The following is a 21,665-nucleotide window of genomic DNA, read 5'->3' on the forward strand; positions in this document are numbered from 1 at the left end:
GTTTGGTTAGGTTCCCTTTGGGCTGGTCGCTAACTGGTGGCATGAGCTGACAGTGTAGCTGCTCCCTTCTTCTCCCTCCCCTCCTGGGGCTCTCATCCTCAGTCCTTCCAGAAAGTGTAGTGGCAGCAGCCTATTATGGGAATGTATCTAGGGGCCATAGAGGAGACAGCATTTTTCAAATTGAAGCCCGGGCCTCAGTTCTCTCTGGTCCCAGGAAACCAGTGAGTTTGGGAGTGGGGCAGGACGTTCTCTTTGATAGAGGAATGACCTCTGCCCTCGGTTCAGACCACCCTCCCACTCACCATTGGATGAGAACTATCAAAATCGTTTGATTTTCAGGAATTTTGAAAAGTCACAAACCCCTTTTAAGAAAAAAATCATATCAAATACTTACAGTTATGAATAATTAATAAAATTAGCCTTATGGGAGGAGGAGGAATAAAGAAAAACTTTTACTTTAGAATGTCTCCTTCTGTTCTTTAAAAAGTATCTTTATTTTAATATTTTTCTAACTGAAGAATATTTTAGGGGAATGACTTAAATAGCTATAAATAGTATAAAGAGGGATACATTTATAGGGGCTGTACATGCATTGTTTGTATTTGAAATTTCTAGTATCCACTGAAGTATATGAAGTGTATTTTAGATGGACTGGTAAAAACCAGCAGTTGCAACTGTCTGTTTTGCATTCCTTATGCTCTGCATCTGGCCACACGTGACTTGAACAGCTGAAGCGTCTCTTTCCAAAGCTAGAGCCATCATCGTATTTATGTCTAGCATGAGATGTTTTCCAGTGGTATACATTCGAATTGTAAAGAAGTGTAATTTGTGGCTCTCAACATGCCTTAAAAGTCATTTCCAAAAAAGATCTGGCATTTAATCTTTAATTCAAATGGTACTGAAAATTACAAAGCAGGAGTAATTAGAAATGCAACTATTTTTAGAATTAAACATGTAAATATATGTTAAGTAATGACTAAAACACAAGCAGGAGAGTAGGAAAAATTATTTAAAAGACAACCGTAGTAGGTTTAGATACATCTTACCATATACTGTATTTTAACTCCTTGTTAATTCTGGTAGATTGACTTTGTATTCCTGTTTCTGTACCTTCCCCCCCAACCTTGGTCAGGAATTAAATAAAATCTGTAGAATCTCAGAATTTACTGGGCTGAGAAGAGATATATATCGTATATAATTGTGAAATCCAGACAATTCCTCAGCTGAGTGGTGAAAATAGGATGAGTTTTTTGTGTGTTTTGTTATTTTCAAGGCAGAGGGAATCTGGTATTTTTTTTCCTTCAAAACCAGGTAGACAGCTCTCTCGCCGCCCTGGGGAGTTGCTGGTGCCGGCTCAGCCTCCAGGATACAGCTGTCCTGTTATTTTCTTGCTTTTTTAGGAGATGGTGTGCGTGGAGGAAGATGTGGTGTTAGTTTTCAGGACACAGTTAAAGACAGGCTTAAAAATCAAGGTTCTCTATGAAAACTATAATTTCTTGTTCATGGCTAAGAGTTAAAAATTTTTCAGCACTATTAACACTTGAAGAACTCTCTAATCCCTCACTCTTCCCATGTGAGTGTAAAGGACATTTGTTTAAGAATTTTTTTCTTTGTTTCAGAAAAGGGCAGCATGTGTCTGTCTTTGCCATATGGTACTATTTAACCTATATTGCATGAGCTGATGAGACGCTGTGTTTGGGCATTGATTTATTTCAGCATTTGAGAATGTTCTTTGAAATTTAGTACAGTAAATGATGCATTGAAAGTTGTACAGAGAGGTCGTTTGTGGCTTTAGCAGATTCTTACTCAGTTGATACTTAAGGGTGTAGTGAACAAGTTTCACTTTTTTTTTCCCCGATATAATTTTTGTGAGAAATAGTTTGCCATTCAATGCTGAGTGACTGTGTTAATTCAGGAAAACACAGACTTGGATATGAGTGGTTAAGACTTCTGCTGGTCACAAATAAGGCTAAGAGTTGGGCAGGTCTGAAAGAGAAGATTCACTGTTCCTGATTATTCCGGTGATTTTAATCTAGAGCAAAAAAGTATGTTTATTATTATTACTATTTTTGTCGTAAGAACTTAGGTTTTGTCTCCATCTTTTTTTTTTTTTTAATTTAAAGAAGTGAATTAACGAACAAATGGACAATCCTGTTTAATAGTTGCCCTGAGCTTCGGTGGCACTGCCCTGGAATTATCTACAGGTAGAACTGAGAGGTTTTCACTTAGGCTATGTTTTGTTTACACATGCTGGTTTGAGTTTTTGGGTAGACCTGTGTTGAATTCACAGGGTGGCTCGCTTAAGAGCCGTGTTGCAGGAATTTATTAATACGGAACGCCACAGAAGATTCCACCTCCATTTTAAACGTTCTGTGTGGCTGTCGACACCAAAGCAGATGTGTCTCCAGACACCTCTCTCGTTGTCTCAGTCTTGTTAGCGTTAATCATCCCGTTTTCTCTGTTTTACGAAAGAAGTAAACAAATTTCTACTCATCCACATGTGTGTCCCCGAAGCAAGGCATATGTGGACTGAAAGGTGGGCTGGGGCTTTGCTCCGGGAACGTGAGCGAAGACCGTGTGAGTGCACGTTGCCTTTGGTGATGCATCATTTATATTGACATTATCAGTGACACAGACAGAACATTTTTATGCCAGTTTGAGAAAATACCATCATTCACATTGATGATCATATTCCCACCAGGTTTAGATGAATCATTTCACAGCTTTTCATGTCTTTAGCATGACCATTAGCATAATGATGATAATTTGTCCTTTTGAGTAACATCAAGCATAATTTACATTAACGTTGTTGTGTTGAGTGCATTCCAACCCCAGGTGCTCACGTGTCTTCCTTTTTTCAAAAATGGCTTTTTACTTTTTAAAATGAGAGACAAGCAAGATGATCTCATTCCTAAAACCAACTTAAAAAATAAAACAGTATTAATAAGTAAGTGAATTCCTCATGTGAAAGTACTTGCTGTAGCAACATAAACTTGGGGACAATTCTGTAGAGTCATGGGATTAGTGGTTTAGTGGTAGGATTAAAATTAGCCTCAGTAAATTACCCTGGTGACAGAAAAGCAGAATCTGTTAATGGTTTCGCAGGAAGATTGGCTTATCAGTTATTTTCTAGGTTGATGAAAGATTATGGGCTGTTAAGAATTTGAACTTTAGAAAGTAAGGTTCATTTTCCTAATATTTACATATTTCAAAGTGTAGGTATTGATTAAAAAAGAAAGCCATTACAGTTAGAATTTGGGATTTTACATGTGTGTGGGAGATGATTTACAAACCAGGTTTTTTGCTTAGCCGTGAACATTAAGGGGGCCGTTGAGAGCGTGTGTTTTAGGCAGCCCTTCTTAAATCCTGTCAGGGGAATGGTAGACCATTGTGGAAAGCATTTTTAGCTGTTTTGGACCACGAAACCTCCATTTAGATCCCTACAAGGTGGTAGGTGATGACACTGCACCTTCTTGGCCCAAGCAGGGTTAGGGCGGCTGCCATTTTAGAGTATGGTTTTATGTTGTTAGGCGTGTTGTTGCATTGACTCGGTGTGATGACCATGAAGGGAAGCGTTTGCTTTCATGATTGTTTACATTTCTTTGTAAATTTACGTTATTTGTATTTGGACTTGTTTTAGAAGGTTAATATAGGGAATCATATATGTGTTATAACTGCAAGAAAATGAGAGATGATTTGTGAGTGAATCCTGACATTTTACAGGTACTGAAATGTAGAAAGATTAATAACTGAACCAAGGCCGCAGGAATGGTACAGAGCTCAAACCCAGGCGTCCTGATTCCCAGCTTAGCCTTTTTCTCCATACACTGTGCTGAATGCTAGGATAAGGGGAGGTGAAAGTCCACTCTGAAAAGGAACTTGGTGAGCACGTTGTCGTGCTGAGTCAGCACTGCCAAGTGTGGACCTGGCAGATAACCAGGTGTTTAGGGCAGTGTGGAGAGAGCCCCCCTTGAGCTTCACTTGGATGCTTAGAGCTTGCTCCACAGAGAGAAACATATTGAGTAAATGTTTGCATCTTTCCACGGGGATATTGTGCGAGTTGGGTACTGGACCAGTTGTTGCCGTCTGAGGCTGCCGTCACATGGCAGCGCTCAAGGAGGAACGTGGAAAATCTGGTCACCAAAGACCGGGCAGCTGTCTGCTCAGATTCCCAGCCCTGCAGTGGGTGCCAGGATACAGGTTTTCTTGGGAAACCCAATAGTTATCACCAACGGTAACGTATTTTTAATAAGAGTACAGTAAATACAGAGTGTAAGTGACCAACATCAGATATAGAAAATCTTAAAAGAAAAAAAAGTCACCAAAAAATCATAGGGAAAGGGATCAGAGAAGACCAGGTCAGTTCTGATAGACTGCTGGGCCCTGAGACTCACCTTCTTAAGCCAGCAAGATGAAGTGCGGGTGGGCCGGCGGACGGGGGGCATTTGGCACTGGTGGGTTTGCAGAGTGTGTGGTAGATGCCCCATTAACAGACAGATGCCGATGATGGACAGATGCTGAGAGGGAGCGTCCCACAGGAGTGGGCAGGGAGGTGGCAGAAACAGAGTGGATCTGGGCAGGTGCTTTCCTCTGAGCTCAGCTTTGGTGCCAGTGGACAAGATGGCCACTAAGAGGAGGTGTTGGGGACCCCAGAGAGCTGAACCCAGGAAGGCGTGCCTTCTCCTTCTTCCTTTCCGATGGTCGGGTTGGCTGGGTTGAGCTGTGTCTGCCCCGGGTTGCTGTCTGGACCTTTGCAGATTATTAAACACCTCCTGGAGGAGTCTCCACCCCGCCTGCCTTCTCCAGCAAAGCAGGCAGCTGGGCCAGGGAGCAGGTAGTTTTTCTTTGTTGTGCAAGAGCCACTTAAGAAACAGTGGCCTTTGGATTCTCAACATGAGCAAACGTGGTCAACACCCTAGATTTTTTCTTTTCTTAAGAGGAAATCATTAGTAAATTTAGAATTTATTTTTCCTTTTCTTAAGAGGACAGTACTGAGTTCTTTTCATTATTTACCTGAACCTATGTACCAGGTGATTTTGCTACCTTTCTAGACATTTCTCAAAATAGGACCAATGTAAATGAAGAAACGCAAAGACAAATCAGTGTAGTGATTTATGGACTTCATCCTGTAGGCTGGGTGTGAGGATTTTTGCAGGCTCATTTGAGTATCTGGTCTTTGAAATCTCACTATTTGTATGTTGGTAATAATAATTTGCTTGTTTCTACCTATGAGGGAATGAAATGTGCACGGAAAGTCACACGTTAGATGCAGACAGACGCTCCCTAACTTCCGACAGGGCTGCCTCCCCAGAAACCCATCCGAAGTTGAAAATACCGTTAAATCGTAAATGCGTTGAATATACCTCAGTCTACTGAACATGGTAGCATAGCCTCACCTACCTTACCCGTGCTTGGAATGGGTAAATGTTAGCCGATGGTTGGGCAAGGGCACCTGGAAGCGCAGGTCGCCGTGAAGTGCCAACGTCCACCCTGGAGATCGCGGGGCTGCCGCTGCCCGGCCTGCAGAGGGAGCAGCTCACTGCTTTCTGCTGAGTGCCTGTGGCTTCTTCACCTGGTAGTGTTGAAAAAGTGTGAGTCAAACTTTCCTAAGTTGGAGACTATCTGTAGTAAAATACAAACAAAAATAAAGAACGGGCAATGGAAGAATAGATTTTGATGAGGGGAAAAGCTGGGTCACATATGTACATCTTAGGATTCCCTCCCATTGGTAGATGTGAACCAAAACTTAGGATGTGGGCTTTCTGGCACCTAAAACAAAAAGCAAAACATAGCCGTTGATGTGTTGCATTGACTCTCAGGAAAAAAATGCATCAGTTCTTACATGAAGGAAAAGCCTCTTTTAGCGTTAGTGCTAAAGTAAACTTCTAAATGTTGACTTTAATACTGGTTGTTTTAATACAGGCTATGTATTCTTACGTAGACGGTGCCTTCAGTAACATTCTTATGGCAAATGCTATTGTAGCTTTTGGAAAGTAGTTCCTTGTAGTTACTTTGATACAAAAAGCCAAGGACATAAGAACAAAATACAAGGTATTGAGAGCTACTCTTTGAATCACTATGACCGTATGATGTCAGTTATCAACATTACTGTTTCCCATTCAATTAATATAAATTTTATTTTCATTACTAATAACTTACGAACTTGAATCAAATTGGGCAAATGCCTCAATAACTAGTTCTCCAAATAAATAGCCCACCAGTGCTCATTTCCTTTCAGCAAACATTGATCAAGTTTCTACTATGAACAGAGAGTTATTTCGAGTTCTTTATATGTATTATTTAATATGCACAGGTCTTAGGAAACAGGTAGTAATTCCCACCCCCTTTTACCCGAGAGGACACTGAGGCCTGCACAGGTAAGTAACTTCATCAAAGTCCCACCACCAGTTATTAAGCAGCCCACCTTTTGGGCCATCTCCCTGAGTGTCCGACCCTTGTCATGCTTGTTACCGTGTGTGGAGTTCATTTCGTTTTGGTCGAGCCATTTGGGATGATATAGCTTTAGAGATGACACTGTGGGAGACCAGTGTCCCTCCACCCTTCCTCTTTCTAGATGGCTGGGGTTTCTGAAGCATCATCCAAGAGGGGCTTGGGACAGGCTCTCTGCCCCTGTGGGGTCCCCAGCCTGTCTGTGGGCCTGCTCTGTTCTGAAAATAAGCAAAAGTTTTGACTAATTCATCACAAATGAGCAACTTAAGAGAGTGATCTAAAGAGAATTTGATGCCAAAAAGATTCCTGGGTCACCTATAGCCATCCCAGTGAGCTGGTGGGACTTGGTCCCGTCCTGCCTCTGACCGGGCTCAGTGGCCTTGGATCCTAGGTCAGCCCATGTGCAGTTCCCATGGAGCCCAAAAGGGGCTTGAGCCAGACCCTCCTCAGCTCAGAAGCCTGGGTCTGTATTTGCAGAACTCCAGGGCAGGGGTCAGCAAACGTTTTCCATAAAGGACCGGATAGTATTTGATAGGACCGGCCTCATAGCTTGAGAGCAGCCCGAGGCAGCCTAGCAGCGAAGAGATGGACTTTACTTACGGACACCTGACATTCGAGTTCTGTGCCATTCACATGTCACAAAATAATCTTCTTTTGATTTTGTTTTTAATCCCAACCATTTAAAAATGTAAAAACCAGCCGGGTGCGGTGGCCCATGCCTGTTATCCCAGCACTTTGGGAGGCCGAGGTGGGTGGATCACTTGAGGTCAGGAGTTTGAGACCAGCCTGGCTAACATGCAAAACCCTATCTCTACTAAAAATACAAAATTAACTGGGCGTGGTGGTGGGTGCCTGTAATCCCAGCTACTCAGGAAACTGAGACAGGAGAATCGCTTGAATCCAGGAGGTGGAGGTCCAATGAGCTGAGATCGTGCGACTGCACTCCAGCCTGGGCGACAGAGCGAGACTCCACCCCCCCCCAAAAAAAATGTGTGTGTGTGTGTGTGTAAATGTGTATATATGTGTGTGTAAATGTGTATATATGTGTGTGTATGTGTGTAAATGTGTATGTGTGTAAATGCGTGTGTGTAAATGTGTATATGTGTGTATGTGTGCGTGTAAATGTGTATGTGTGTAAATGTGTATATATGTGTGTAAATGTATATATGTGTGTAAATGTGTATGTGTGTGTAAATGTGTATATATGTGTGTAAATGTGTATATGTGTAAATGTGTACATATGTGTATGTGTGTAAATGTGTATGTGTGTGTATGTGTGTGTAAATATGTATCTGTGTGTGTGTGTGTGTGTATATATGTAAAAACCAGCCTTAGCTCACTGGCTGTACAAAAACAGGAGGTGGAAAGAATTTGGCCCGCGGGCCTGCAGTTCACTAACCCAGCGCTCAAGGGCAGTTTTGCCCAAGAGAAGTACCATGCATGCTGTGTCTATCACTTTACGTTTTCTAGTGATCACATCAAGAGGGGTAAAAGGAAACACGTAACATTAATGTTAATGATAGTTTTATTTAACCCAGTGTATCCAAAATCTAAAATGTTGAACATGTAAATGACAAGAATTACTACCAAGTTTTTTTTGTTCTTTTTTTTACACAAAATCTTCAGTGTCCCGTGTGCATTTTACCTTCCCAACCCATCCCATTTTGGGCCAACCCCACTTGGCAGCCGTATAGGATAGGATGGCAGAGCTCTAGGGGGGTCCTGCCGCAAACCTCAGCCAGGTGCCAGGGTTAAGTTAGAAATCTCCAGGCAGGTTCCTCTGTTTCTGATTTCTGCTGTTTGTTTTCAAACCAGGACACTGAGGGAAGGTACATTACTTTAAAACTGTCTCTGGGGGATCCCAGCAGTTTAAGGAGAAAGGACTCTTTTTTAATAACCTCAGACTCTGTCCCAAGTGCCAAAGTGGTGGAAGTGCCGGGGTCCTGGGTGTGGAGGGGAGGCGTCTCTTCGGGAGACCACAGGGCAGCCAGGAGGCGAAGGGCCTGACCCTGCCCACGTCTGTCCCTCTGCACAGTTGCAACAGAGGGCCCTGTGTTGGTATTTCCCGAGTTCCCTGCACGCGGGTCTCCACTTCTGGTGCAGCATTTGATAACTCAGATTTATTAATTCCAGCATTGTGGGTCTGCAGGAAGGAATCTTGGTGTGGCTGTGAATCTAGTTCCACTTGTGGTGTGACTTTTGGGCCCGTTATGAACGCCTGAGCATCTTCCCTCCATCTGTGGGGTGAAACGGGAAGCTGGCCTGCCCTAGGGCTTAGGAGAGGACCATGCCCCGGGACACCTTTGGACAATGGGGAGCTGGAACCCTGTGCAAAGGATCGCTCACAGAACAGGTAGAATTACAGATGCAGACTGACTTGCCGGGAGAATTTCAGAAAACAGAAGGAAATCCTGATAGATTGAATTTATTCTTTTCCCGAACAATTTCTGTTGTGACTTGCTGAGAGAATGTGGCCCGTGTTCACAGGGATGTTCTGTTCTTTAGCAGCAAGAGCTGGAACGACCATTGACCGTTTCACCCTGCCCTGTAGGTCCAAGTCAAGGCCCCTTTGATTCAAACATCCCAAAGTCATGTGACTCTTAAAATCGCACCAAGGGAATTGGTGGACAACTGAGGTATCCTGGAGATTGTTCCAGGTCTGTTCTGAGAAGGAACAAAGAGGTTTTCTCTTCCACAGTGGATCTCCCTCTTTTTTTTTTTTTTTTTAAAAACAGAGTCTCACCCTGTCATCCAGGCTGGAGTGCAGTGGCGTGATCTTGGCTCACTGCAACCTCCGCCTCCCAGGTTCAAGTGATTCTCATGCCTCAGCCTCCCGAGTAGCTGGGATTACAGGCGCCCGCCACCACACCCAACTAATTTTTGTATTTTTAGTGGAGACGGGGTCTTGCCATGTTGTCTAGACTGGTCTTGAGCCCCTGACCTCAGGTGATCTGCCTGCCTCGGCCTCCTGTAGTGCTGGGATTACAGGTGTGAGCCACCATGCCCAGCCCCACAGTGGATCTTTTAAGTGAAAAGCTGCAAACTTAAGCATTTTAATAAACTTTGATACAGGACTGAAAGTGTACTGAAAGTGTATTTGAAATGCACTCATTTTTCTGCTTTGCTAGAAAAAGTTTTTCTGCTTTTGAAGTTTTGGATCATGAATGTATATATATTCTCTATGTCATCTCATAATAATTTTACATTCAGCCTATAAACTGTGTAAGGGATTTGTTATTCCTATTTTTTGCAGATTAAAAAATTGTTTATTTTAGAAAAGAGAATTGCGATACAATTCATTTAGGTAGATGTAACTTGTATACTAAGCCTTAAACCTTTTTTTTCATAATTTGCTGCATTTTAGTTTTGCTAACCTCGCAATCTAAACAAGTTTACAAAACACAGAAACTCTTAACTTTGCTTAGGGATGAGGAATACCTGGAGTGAAAACCCCAAAGTTAATTTATTTCTTAACATCATTATTGTAGTGGTAGAACAGCAACAAAATGCCCTTCCTGTTGAAGAATGAATGTTTTATTGAGATGATGGTTTTACGTATTTCCCCTCCCCGCATTCTTCATCGATGAATTTGTCACTGTCTTGATGAATCTGTCACTCTTATTTGTCCTAAAGATCTGAAATATAGTTGCTGGAGTAAAAGTTAGTACACCTGCTCTCTATCAGAGTTTACAAAAACACTTTAAGTTTGGGGCTTTTCACTTAGGAGATCCATTGGTGGGAAAGATAGCCTGTTTTTCCCTTCAGAATAGATCTGGAACAAAGTATATTTCATCAGCCCTTTTTAAGTAGGTCATTTAGATATAATAATTAAAAAATGGATAACAATACTGGTTCAGAAAAGCTGTTTCTCAGAAGGAAGAGTGAAGTAACTCAAAGCAAACCAAGCTCCTTTAAGAAGATGCTTCTTAAGGAGATGAGAATTAAATGCAGTGTAATGAGTTTGCATTCCTTCGTTTCAGCAGGTTTGAGTGTTGTTTGTGTCTTATTCCCATGCTACTGGGAATTACAGTGAGATAAAAAGGAATCCTTTACAGTGGGCTATTTTGTGAGTGAGAATGTGTGGGGTGGTTCGAAGTATAAAATTGCAAGAGAATCACATTTTGTTGATGTATTTAAAAGTGCCACAAAGTAAGCACAAAAACCTGACCTTGTTTTTCCTGGACAGAATGACTCTCGCCTTTTGTCCCATGTGTCTCAAGACTGCTGTCCAGCTCAGTTTTGTCACATTTGCAAGGCTAAGGCAGAGTTCAGTTGCTTCCTCATTGTGGGGCTGGGTCCTGTTCTTGGAGGTGACACTTCAGGTTACCTGTTATTCCTGCTTGTGGATCTGATGTTCAGAGCAGCAAGTTCATTATTTTCACGGAGGGTCAGTATTCATTCTTGCTATATTAGTCACTGAAATGCTTCTTTTTATTGGTCAAATGATATTGAAATAAACTAGAATTCTGTTTCCTGTCTTACTTGTGGAATTGCAGTATCAATGTTCAGAAAATTTACCAGACTTTTGAACATAAGATTGACTAGAGAATTACAAAGTCCAAATGATATGACTCAGCTGGGATAAAAAGTCCTGTTTTATCTTTTTTTCTGCTTCAGTGACTCAGCAAAAACAGTGCTTTGCATCTACACAAATGTAGGCAGAGGAATATTTCTGCTTAAAGGGAAAATGTAGACCTTTACTTTTAGGACCACCGTTTGTTAGTGGACCGGCCCAAAATTCTTTTCAGAGTTTTGCAAATCCGTCTGAGTCTCCACAAGTGCAATTGCGTCTGTGGGTTCTTCTCTTGAAAGTGATTTAAGCCTCCATAGCAGGTCACCCCCGCCATACATCTGGGGGGCTCAAGAGCTTAGGCTGTTTCTATCCAGTCATGTGAAATTTATAGTTGTTCAGTTGCCTACGGTTCACCTAGTCAGGTGACTTCAGTATCACAGTAAATGAAGGTGTTCTGATTGAAACATCCCTTTCTTAGACAAACCGTGACTGGTTTTGGAAGTTAGTAGAAAACTGACATAGAACTACAAGCTTACATTTAATCACTTGGCAGAATTTCTTTCATATTCATTTGACCACTTTGTTTAATATGCTTTAAGACGTCTGAAGTTGGAGCTTAGAATGTACACTGTGTCCTACTTTTAAATGAGAGGAATTACAGTAGCTGAGAACAATCGTATTCCCTGTGCTGCAACTCCTGGATGTGGACACTTTTTTGCTGGGAAGTGAGTTGATCTGAATGTCATTCTTCCAAGGAATTAATATGAAGCTCCCCATTTTAATTACTGAACCAGAATAAAACATTGACAGCTGGCACTCAAGGCCTTACTGTTTGTTTCTCTTGTGTAAAGGGATCAAGATAGAGGCACTTTGCTTTTAAGACATACACAGTGATTTTTCACAAAATGGTGTGAATATGTAGCACCTTTCTTTTCATACTATAAAAGGAGATGATGGTTGTGGAACTCACTGCAGATAATTCATTACTTGGTTTTCCGACCACAAATTTGTTTGGGTGATTTAGTTAGAGCCAAACACTTAGGGCAACATTCTCCTTGCCCAAATTAAACCATTTCTTTTCAGATAATTGTATAACGTGTATAGTTTATACACGACAAAGTCTTCATCATCTTGGCCATCAAGATACTTACAATCGAAAGAGGAAATTGCACTTTGAGGAGAAAGTGTGTTAGACATTTCACAACATGGGTGTAAGTTTATTTTATGTAAGCTACTATTGAGTGCCTGCTCTATGCCAGTCACTGCATTAGGCATTTAAATACATTCGCTTGGTGAACGTAGTAAGATCTTTAAATATATATGTTTTAAAGAATTTAAAATGGTACAATGTTCTATGAGTTTTTCTGCAACTTTTTTTTTTTAAATTTTGCATAACATTTCAGTGTATTCTCTTTAAGGCATGTGTTGGATGCTATTGTCTGTACACACCCTCGGTGATTTCCAGATGCCCAGTACCCACTGTGGCCAGAGCATGGACCCACTGGCACAGATTGGGTTTGTGAGCAGCCAGCAGGAGGTGCCCGTGTGTGCCAGCTGGCTGCTGCCCTGTGGAACTGCCTTTCTCTGTCCTGTCTCCTGTTGGACATTTGGGCTGCTACCAGCTTTCTCTTAGTGTGCAGGGAACGTTTCTGATACACGACTTTGCGCACTTGTGGGAGTATTTCTCTAGGATAAGTTCCCTGAGGTGAAATTTTGGGAATGGAGGGGCATTTTAATTGACAGATGCTGCCAAATTTACCAACAAAGATAACAAAAGTACCATTTTACGTTCCCTGCAAAACTCTTTGTCAACACTTAATATTATCAATCTTTTAAGTCTTGGCCAACGTAATAGAGGAAAATACCAAAGCGTTTTAAAAATTGTAAGTGATTATGAGGATTTCTTAATGTTTATTGCTCGTTTTATCTCTCTTGTGAATCACCTGTTACTTTGTCACGTTTTCCAGTGAAGTTATCCATGATTTGTTGATTTATAAGAATATTTTGTTTATTGGGGATAATAGTCTTTTGCTTATGAGTTAGAAATATGTTTTTGGGTAACTAGTTTTGTATCTTCCATCACATATATTTTCAAGATACAGAAACATTCAGGTACCCTATATATGAGTTGTTTCTTAAAATGTGTGAAAGATTTCAGGTGTAGACTTGACTCATCTCTCACATTTGGGTGAGTGGAGGAGAGAGCTCTGGTTTCTTGCTTGAATATTGGTCTGTTCACATTTTTTTGTCCCTGAGTGAATTTTGGACAGTTAGATTTTATTAGGAAAATTTTTTTTCATCCATATTAACAAATGTATTAACCTAGAGTTTGAAAAACATTGTATGTTTTTTTTTTTAAATTTTCCTTCTGTCTGTGGTTATTAGACCTAATTCCCCCCAACCTCTTTTTTCTTCTTGATTAGGCCAGCTAGTTATTTATGTCATTCATTGGGGTTATCATAGAGCCAATTGTTGATTTTGTGAATCAGTTTTACTGTATTTTTTCTTATTTATTGTTACTCTTTAAAATTCAAATTTAAGGGTTTTATTGTAATTTTTGTTACTGGTTGAATTGAATATTTATTTTTAATTACTGTAGTAAGTCATTAAATTTTATTTTAGCTTTCTTGTGTACCATAAATTTTGACACTGGTACTTTGAAGAGAGTTTGCAGTTTCACTTTGATTTTTTTCTTTGTTTCAGGAGTTGTTACAGAGAGTTTAGAATTTTCCAAATGGCTGAACTTCTGTGAGTGTTGTTTTTGATTTTGCTTGTTGTTAATTTTTAGTATCATGGTACTGTATTATGGAGCTCCTGGGACCTGTACTGTTTCAAATTTATGGAACTTTTAGAGCCTTCCTTGTGGTTAATATGGAGGCATTTGGTGTTCTATTGCCAATTTAGCAAAATGGCAAATTGTGGAGTGTGATACTCATATATTAGATAAGCCTTACTTTATTTTTCAAGCTCTCTATTTCTTATTACTTTTGCTTACTTAATCTGCCATGCTTACGAGAGATTTGCCAATTTTTCCAGATCATTTTTCTCTGTTTATCTTTCCAGGTATTCACTGTGGCTGTTTCTAAATGTATTTTATTCTGTGTTTGTGTTATTCTGTGTTATTTGACTTGAAAGTATAGCATAACTACAGCTGGGGAAAGGGTGCTTTCCTGTAATCCCAGCTTCTTGGGAGGCGGAGGCAGGAGGATTGCTTGAGTCCAGAAGTTTGAGGCCAGCTTGGGCAACATAGTAAGACCCTGTCTCAAAACATCCCCCACCCCCACAAAACCAATATTAGGACAATTATGTCTTATTTGTGACTTCTCCTTTACCCTTTATGATTATAAGATAACCTCTTCTTCTTTTTTTTTTTGAGACGGAGTCTCGCCCTGTCGCTCGGGCTGGAATGCAGTGGCGCAATCTCCGCTCACTGCAAGCTCCGCCTCCTGGGTTCACACCATCCTCCTGCCTCAGCCTCCTGAGTAGCTGGAACTACAGGTGCCCGCCACCATGCCCGGATAATTTTTTGTATTTTTAGTAGAGATGGGATTTCACTGTGTTAGCCAGGATGGTCTCGATCTCTTGACCTCGTGATCCGCCCACCTCAGCCTCCCAAAGTGCTGGGATTACAGACGTGAGCCACCGCCCCTGGCCAACTACTTTTGTATAATTGCCTTCTGTGACCACACATTAAAGTTTTAGTGGTGTTTTTCTCTACGTGTCCTGCTTTTCTGAGTTCCTTAGTCATAGATGTTTTTTTTTTTTTTTTTTTTTGCAGACAGCAAAAGTCAATTTAATTTTTAACCCTATCGTGGAGTCTTTTTTTAAATAAGTGAGTTTATTCCATTTATATTTATTTCTGAAACTGACTTGGTCTTCTTCCCTAATTAAAGAAAAAAAAACTTGTATGTTGTACTTCCTCCCTTTTTCTTCTTTTCTATTTATTGGAATATGAATTATGTTTCTTGTCCTTTATTAAAATCAGAAAGCATAGAGAAAGCATATCCTGCTTTTGGTTCCACTAGTGGCTATGTTTATAATGTTTTCTTAAAGCTGTATTTCTTAATGTTTTAGTATCAGTAATAGCACAATTTGACTTCCCCTTTGGGGGAAGAAGTTAGAACACTTCTATTAGCTTCCTCTTCTTTCCCCATGTCCTCCCGCTCCCACATTGCTATTGTCATTCCTTTTTTGGCTGTTTTTTTAGTTTATTAGTATTAATTATTTTTACATGACACAGTTTTGAATTCAAGATATGTAAGAATCACATGGTTATTTTATGTGTAGATCACAGTTATTTGGATGTAATTCTCTTTATATTTATTTCCTTGCTTACTGGATTTAGTGATCATTGCAGGATTTTATGATTGCTTTTTCTTCCTGTGAGGCCTTCATTTGGAGCCATCCTGTTTGACCCAATGACGTTTCCGGGTTGCTCTTAAAGGACTCTGGTGAGGACACTGGTCCTTATGGAGGAGTTAGCCTGAGCTGGGTGAGAATGCAAGCAACAGAAAAGTGGCTCAGAGCTCAGGAGAACTAAGGAAATTTCATATTGCTGAAGCCAGAGGTGCATACACGTGTGTGTTCATGCATGTGAGCGCAGTGTGCAAGTGCGTGTGTGTGCCTGATGCGTGTGTGTATACAGGCACATACATGTGCATGTGAGTATCCACACGTGTAAGTGCACCTATGTGTAGGTGCATGTTTGCAAGTGTGCCCGTGTAGTGAGCCTGTGCAGATGCACACACACACATGCAAGTGTCTGAGTGTGCACATGCATGTCAGGGATGGCAGGCGTGTCTGGGTGGTAGCCAAGAGCTGATGTTTGAGAGGCCGTTAAAGACCCCATCATCTTGACTGTGAATTGTCTTGAAGAATATGGACTCTGTCCCAAAGGCAATGCGAAGAGATGTTGTGGAGGGTCCCTCAGCCAGTCTACAGCAGGGAGGAAGCGTCACAGGCCAGGGACACTGACCAAGGGACCAGCAGGAGGTTTCTGAAGGGAAGATGATTTGATGGTTCAGAACAGGAAGAGGATGGAGTTCTGGGCTAGATTTGTGACTGGGAAACTGGAGCAGAGTGCCCTGATTCTGACTGGGTTCATTCTGGAAGGTCTAGAGTGTGTAAGACTTGGTCATGTGCTGGACGCGTTGTGAGGGAGGGAGGGTGCAGGGCAGCTGTTGTATTCCTGGGTAGGACTCTGCAGGGACACAGTCCTAGTGGGCATGGTGTCCTGGAGCGAGACATCCAGGGCAGACACTTCAGGTGGAGCCGGAGTCCTAGAACAGCTTCCATCTGCCATGGGTGTCTTGGGGGCACCTGCAGTAAGATAGGGATCTTCGGGTGTTTAGCCTCTGCGGACTGGCAGCATGACTGTGTGCTGGACTCAGCTCCTGGGGGAAGTCGGCTCCAATTCTGGGATCTCCCGTTCAGCAATGTGACAGGATCTAGCGTCAGAGGCCCCGACTGGTGCCGGGCTGAGGCCCAGCTGTCCTGGGTGGAGTGTGTCCACCAGTGGTGGCCTGTGGACCCCAGAAATGCTGTTCACGTGGGCCCACTGCAGGTCAGAGAACTTCTGAACTGGAAAAGGCTTCACAATTTGTCCATTACAAACGACCCATTTCACAGATGGGAAAAACAAGGGCCAAAGACGAAAATGACCCATCTACGGCCACATGTCTGGCTAGGGGAACGGGAGTTGGCCCAGGAATCAGTCCGAGTCTGGAGTCGCTTCCCTCACTTGCCAGGTGTTAGAGGTGATTCAGGAGCTGCAGCAATCCATTCTGTCACCTTTTTCAGGAAAAAAGTAAGGCGGAGAAGTCCCTGAAATAATATGTCTTTTTTTGTGTGTTGAGGATGTGCTCAGTATAATAATCATCTGAACTGATATGCCAGATATGCATACTTTTAGAATTATTCCTGACAAGTTTTTCATAGTACCATCTTTATCAGTGTTTCTTAGTTCTTCTGCCCAACAGATTGGTGAGGAATACTGTAAATCATATTTTTGATGTAGGTAAAAGAAGGTATCTGAAAGGTATTTTTAAAAAATTAATCCACTTACAAAAATATCTTTGAAGAAAGAAAACTGCTCAGGAAGGAGAAAGGAATAGAAAAGAAATTTTAAAAATCAGGTTTTTGTGGAACTGTTTTTCTTTTTTTTTCCCTCAGCCTCCTGAGTAACTGGGACTCCGGACGCCTGCCACCACGCCTGGCTAATTTTTGTTGTATTTTTAGTAGAAACAGGGTTTCCCCGTGTTGGTCAGAATGGTCTCGATCTCCTGACCTCATGATCCACCCACCTCGACCTTCCAAAGTGCTGGGATTACAGGCGTGAGCCACCGCGCCCGGCCCTGTGGAATTGTTTTTATGTGCAGGGCAAGCCTTACAGTAAGTAAGGATTTATAGAAAATCATAGATAAGAAGTCCTTAATGAATTAGGATAGAGCTTCAGCGATTTTGGCCAAGGGTGGTTGTAAAATGTTTGTAACAAAAATCAAATGGAGTAAAATTCTCAGAATAAACCAGAGCGCGCAGAATAGGGTTCGTATGGAATTTCCAGTCAGGAAGAAGCGGAACATTCCAGAGCTGATTTATATAAGGGCTCCTTGGATCAGAAGAGTGCAGTGTCCGTTAAATGTTGCATCTAAAATAACTTCAGCTTGGAATTTCTTAAGCAGTTAGTGCAAAAAGAATAACTCTGTTAAAGCATACTTGTGTTGGGTAGAAATAGTCCCTTAATGGAACTTTTCTGTATTTATATGAATTAGAGGTGTACCCTGACCACTTGTGATTTTTTCCCAATCTGAGTTAAAAGTTGGGGGGAACACCCCACGCAAAGGGAAACTGCACATTTGTTAGCTCAGATAACTCAGCAGTGAACGTGAACTGTCAAAGCGGGTAATGCACAAACAGGCGGTTCAAATCTGAGAACGTGAAAACTGGCTCTCCCATCTAGAAAAATTGTTTTGTTTTGTTTGTATAAACAGTTTATGGATTCTGGTGATGACCTCTGACATCCTTATTTGGGATAATACCGTCTAAAGATGAACATATTTCATGCAGTTTTAACAGTAGATTATTGACTTAACTGCCTTATAAATATTATCTCATTTATATTTTGTAATGATTTCCTGAGTACAATTTTGAAGCATTTCAAATGATTTTAAGCATTTAAAACCTATACTTTTTGTCTTGTGTTTTTTATTGTGATAAAATACATGTAACATAAAGTTTGCCATTTTAGCTATTTGTAAGTGTACAATTCAGTGCCTGTATTGTTTTTTTATAATTAATGAATACTAGTTGAAAGAAACATGAGGCAGCTTTGTCTGCTTTTCTGAGTACAGTTGTTTAACCTTTCAGATTCCAGGACTTTGTAACGGAAGAAGATAGAAAATGAAATTTTGATTTAATCCCAACATTAAATTATATTTTTTTAAAATTAAACTTTTTGGTCAGAAGACTAAAGTTACCATAATTAATTTTATCTAAAAAGTGAGTCTCCTCCCTTATCCCAACCCAGTAATTTTAATTTCTTCTTACACTGAAGAAAGCTCTTTTATCCTGAATGTAGTAGTGGAAACTATTACTAGATCTTTGGTTATTTCAATGTAGAAAGGAAAATATGTAACCTAAAATCATGAGTGCCTTCTTTTAACTGTCCCTTTTGTGGAATGTATACATTCAGAGATATTTATTAAAACTTATTTTTAAAAAGCCCTCTAAATATAAAGATATAATGAGGGTGGCTTTTTTAGTAATATAAAAAATAGGACTGCAAATCCTTAATAATCATATGTTTGGGGTGTAATTTTGGACTGGTGATTTCACCACACTGCACAGTTGACTAATTTTATATTTTGCTGGGAGAAGGCAAAAACTTTCTTCCCGTAAAGGGAACATTCACACACCCTGATTTGACTACCTCGGTTATTTATATTCAGGCATACAGAGCTAAACATGTAGAAACATCATGACTTCATTACAAAAACCAAAACTATTCAAGACAACTTTAAATGCCTTTAAAATGGGTCTGGGAAATTGGAGACATTAGAACTCTGCAGACCTGGAGTGCTGCTTTGTAGCAGTGTGGTGGTTTAGTGGTTCAGGACCTTCCATTGTTGAAGGACATGTAATACACAAAGGAGTGATAAATAAGGTCCTTGCAACAAAGACTCTTTGAGGACTAAAGAAGGAAGTAATGGGGAGGATGGCTCAGCATTTTAAGTTACTCCTCTAAAGTGAGAGTTTTCAGGGGCGTCAATATTTTGGCTTCCCCGGGCCAGGCTGGAGGAAGAGGAGCTGTCTTGGACCACACATAAAAGATACTTACACCGCAGGCACGGTGGCTCATGCCTGTACTCCCAGCACTTTGAGAGGCCGAGGTGGGTAGATCACTTGAGCTCAGGAGTTTGAGACCAGCCTGGCTAACATGGCGAAACTTCGTCTCTACAAAAAATACAGAAAAAATCAGCTGAGTGTGGTGGTGCACACCTGTAGTCCCAGCTGCTCAGGAGGCCGAGGTGGGAGGATCGCTTCAGCCTGGAAAGCGGAGGTTGCAGTGACCCAACATTGCACCACTGCACTCCGGCCTGGGCGACAGAGTGAGACCCTGTCTCAAAAAAAAAAAAAAAAAAAAAAAACAACAAACCAACCAAACAAACAAAACTAATGATAGCTGATGAGCTTAAAAAAAAAAACAAAAAAACAGAAAACCTCATAATGTTTAAGAAAGGTTATGAATTTGTGTTGGGCTGCCGCCGGTTGGACAGACTTGGACTTTAAATTGCCCGGAGAGCGAGCGTGATTGTTTTTCTTACTAAAGGAGTATGGGTTGCTCCAAATCACAAGTGTTGTAGGATGTCGCCAGTCTTAATTTTGATATGTCTAATTTTAGATAAACATAAAAAATGCATTTCTGTGTGCATAGAGAACAGCAGTTCTCTACTTCTCAACCTTTTTGATCCATCAGAGCCAGAGAATCTCTGGGGGTGCCTTGAGTGGCCCGAAGTGGTCAGTTCACAGATAGGCACGGGCTGGCTGGGGTGTGTTGGCCGCTGCTGGGAGTCCCGCAAGGCCGTCCGTCACGTGCTGTCCGTGGGGAGGTCTGGAATATGCTGCAGCTACTCTTGCTTGCAAGGCTGCCTGGGATGACAGCGGGACTTTGCAGTCAGCAGAGAGTAAATCGAAGCACTCATTTGTGTCCTTCGTTTGTTACTTTGTATGTAGCTGCCCTGAGGGGAATGGGATGCATATACTCGATAACTGGACTTGAATTTATTTGGTAAAGAAAACTCAGGAATCGAACGGGCTTACAGTTTGAACATGCCTGCAAATGCAGGAAATTGCTAAACTTCTGCTTTGAAAATGAGGCGGCCCATGTAGATTGCAACATGCTTTTGAGGTGTGGCCTTTGAGTGGGCTGGGGCTGTTGTCTTTCTCAAGATCCCAGTTAGGAAGGAGCAGCAGGGACTCCGCTCTGGTTTGGACCTCCCCGCCACCACCCTTTCTCCGAAGCGTTGTTGTCCCCTCCTTGACTGAGCACTTACCTGCAGCCTCCAGGAAAGCCCAGCACCTGTGGACTTTGTCATTCCAGCACTGCCCGCGAGGTGTGCTTAACGTCTAGTTAGGGCGAGAGAGATCTCAGGGCAAAGGCTTTGCCCAAATCATTTCCTCTCTGGGACGGGAGACACGCAGGACTTCCTGCCAGCCCAGAGGGGCTGTGAGCTGCACGTTCAGCGAGGCCAGGGCTGCCTCTGCCTGATTTTACTTCCCAGAGCCCAGCGTCTCCTGGGTTTTCCCTCTCTGGGGCCCCCATGCCTCCTGGGGCCTTTTGCCTGAACCTCTGGGTGGTACCTCCCTGTGAGACTGCAGAACCGGAGTCCTGCCCCAGGGCCTCCCCTTCCCGTGTTTGCTCCCCACGTTCACAGCCTGTGGCATCGCCGCCATAGGCTCCAGGTCCTGCTGATATCCTGGTGAAGGGACGTCTGTGTCATCCTGTCTCCTGTTGTGTCAGCTGTGCGTGTCCCAGCAGGGATGGCCCTCGTCCCCTGTGCACGTGCAGGGTCCCTTCTCCACTTTTCCAGCCCCTGCTCCAGGCACATGTCCCCACTGGGTGTCTTCCCTCACACCCATCCCAGGCTTGGCAGGCAGGCACCACTGCGTCCCCCGTGCCATGCTGTCTAGACAGCCTGTCCACAGGGCCCCTTTCTCCTTGACGAGATCTCTTGGAGATGCGTGGCCCTGGCACCTGCAGGGAGCACTTGGGTCCGGCTGTACCAGCCAAGCAGCCTCTTTGGTGTCCCTGCCGTCCCACCTGGCTTGGTCCTTGCGGGCCTCCCAGATGCTGGCAGGCTGGCGAGCATGCAGAGCCTCGGCCTCCGGGCCAGCATCCCGTTCACGTGGCAGCATGGGTGCGCCATTATGGGAGTGGGGAACTAACAAGAGACCTAAATGCTGTTCTCAAGGGGCAGGATGTCCTGAGACTCCCAAGGGAATGGAGTCTCTGGTGCAAGGACCCTCCCTGGGCCGCTGCCTGCGAAGCAGCAGAGAGTGAGGTGGCTGCCTTGGGTGGGACGGAGTCTGTCTGTGAGAAGCATCCTAGGAGTAAACCCAGTAATTAGTGTCGTAAATAAAATCTCTCCAAGATCCTGAATTAACATTGCTCCCAAGGGAATGTAATGGTTTCCAGCATGGCTTA

General features: G+C 42.4%; 1 protein-coding gene across 7 annotated transcripts in view; it reads left to right on the forward strand.

Moving 5' to 3' along the window:
* Positions 1–21,665, forward strand: part of ZNF516 (zinc finger protein 516) — a 135,507-nt gene that overhangs the window by 7,266 nt on the left and 106,576 nt on the right. The window contains exon 1 of one of the 7 annotated variants that reach the window (XM_023224789.3): positions 17,283–19,350. The exons of the other annotated variants lie outside the window; for them this stretch is intronic. The gene's annotated coding sequence lies outside the window, so the exon portion shown is untranslated. Of the gene's footprint in view, positions 1–17,282; positions 19,351–21,665 lie in introns of those variants that run through there. 7 annotated transcript variants of the gene reach the window in all.

This window comes from Piliocolobus tephrosceles, chromosome 18 (genome assembly GCF_002776525.5).
Source record: "Piliocolobus tephrosceles isolate RC106 chromosome 18, ASM277652v3, whole genome shotgun sequence".
NCBI lineage: Eukaryota > Metazoa > Chordata > Mammalia > Primates > Cercopithecidae > Piliocolobus > Piliocolobus tephrosceles.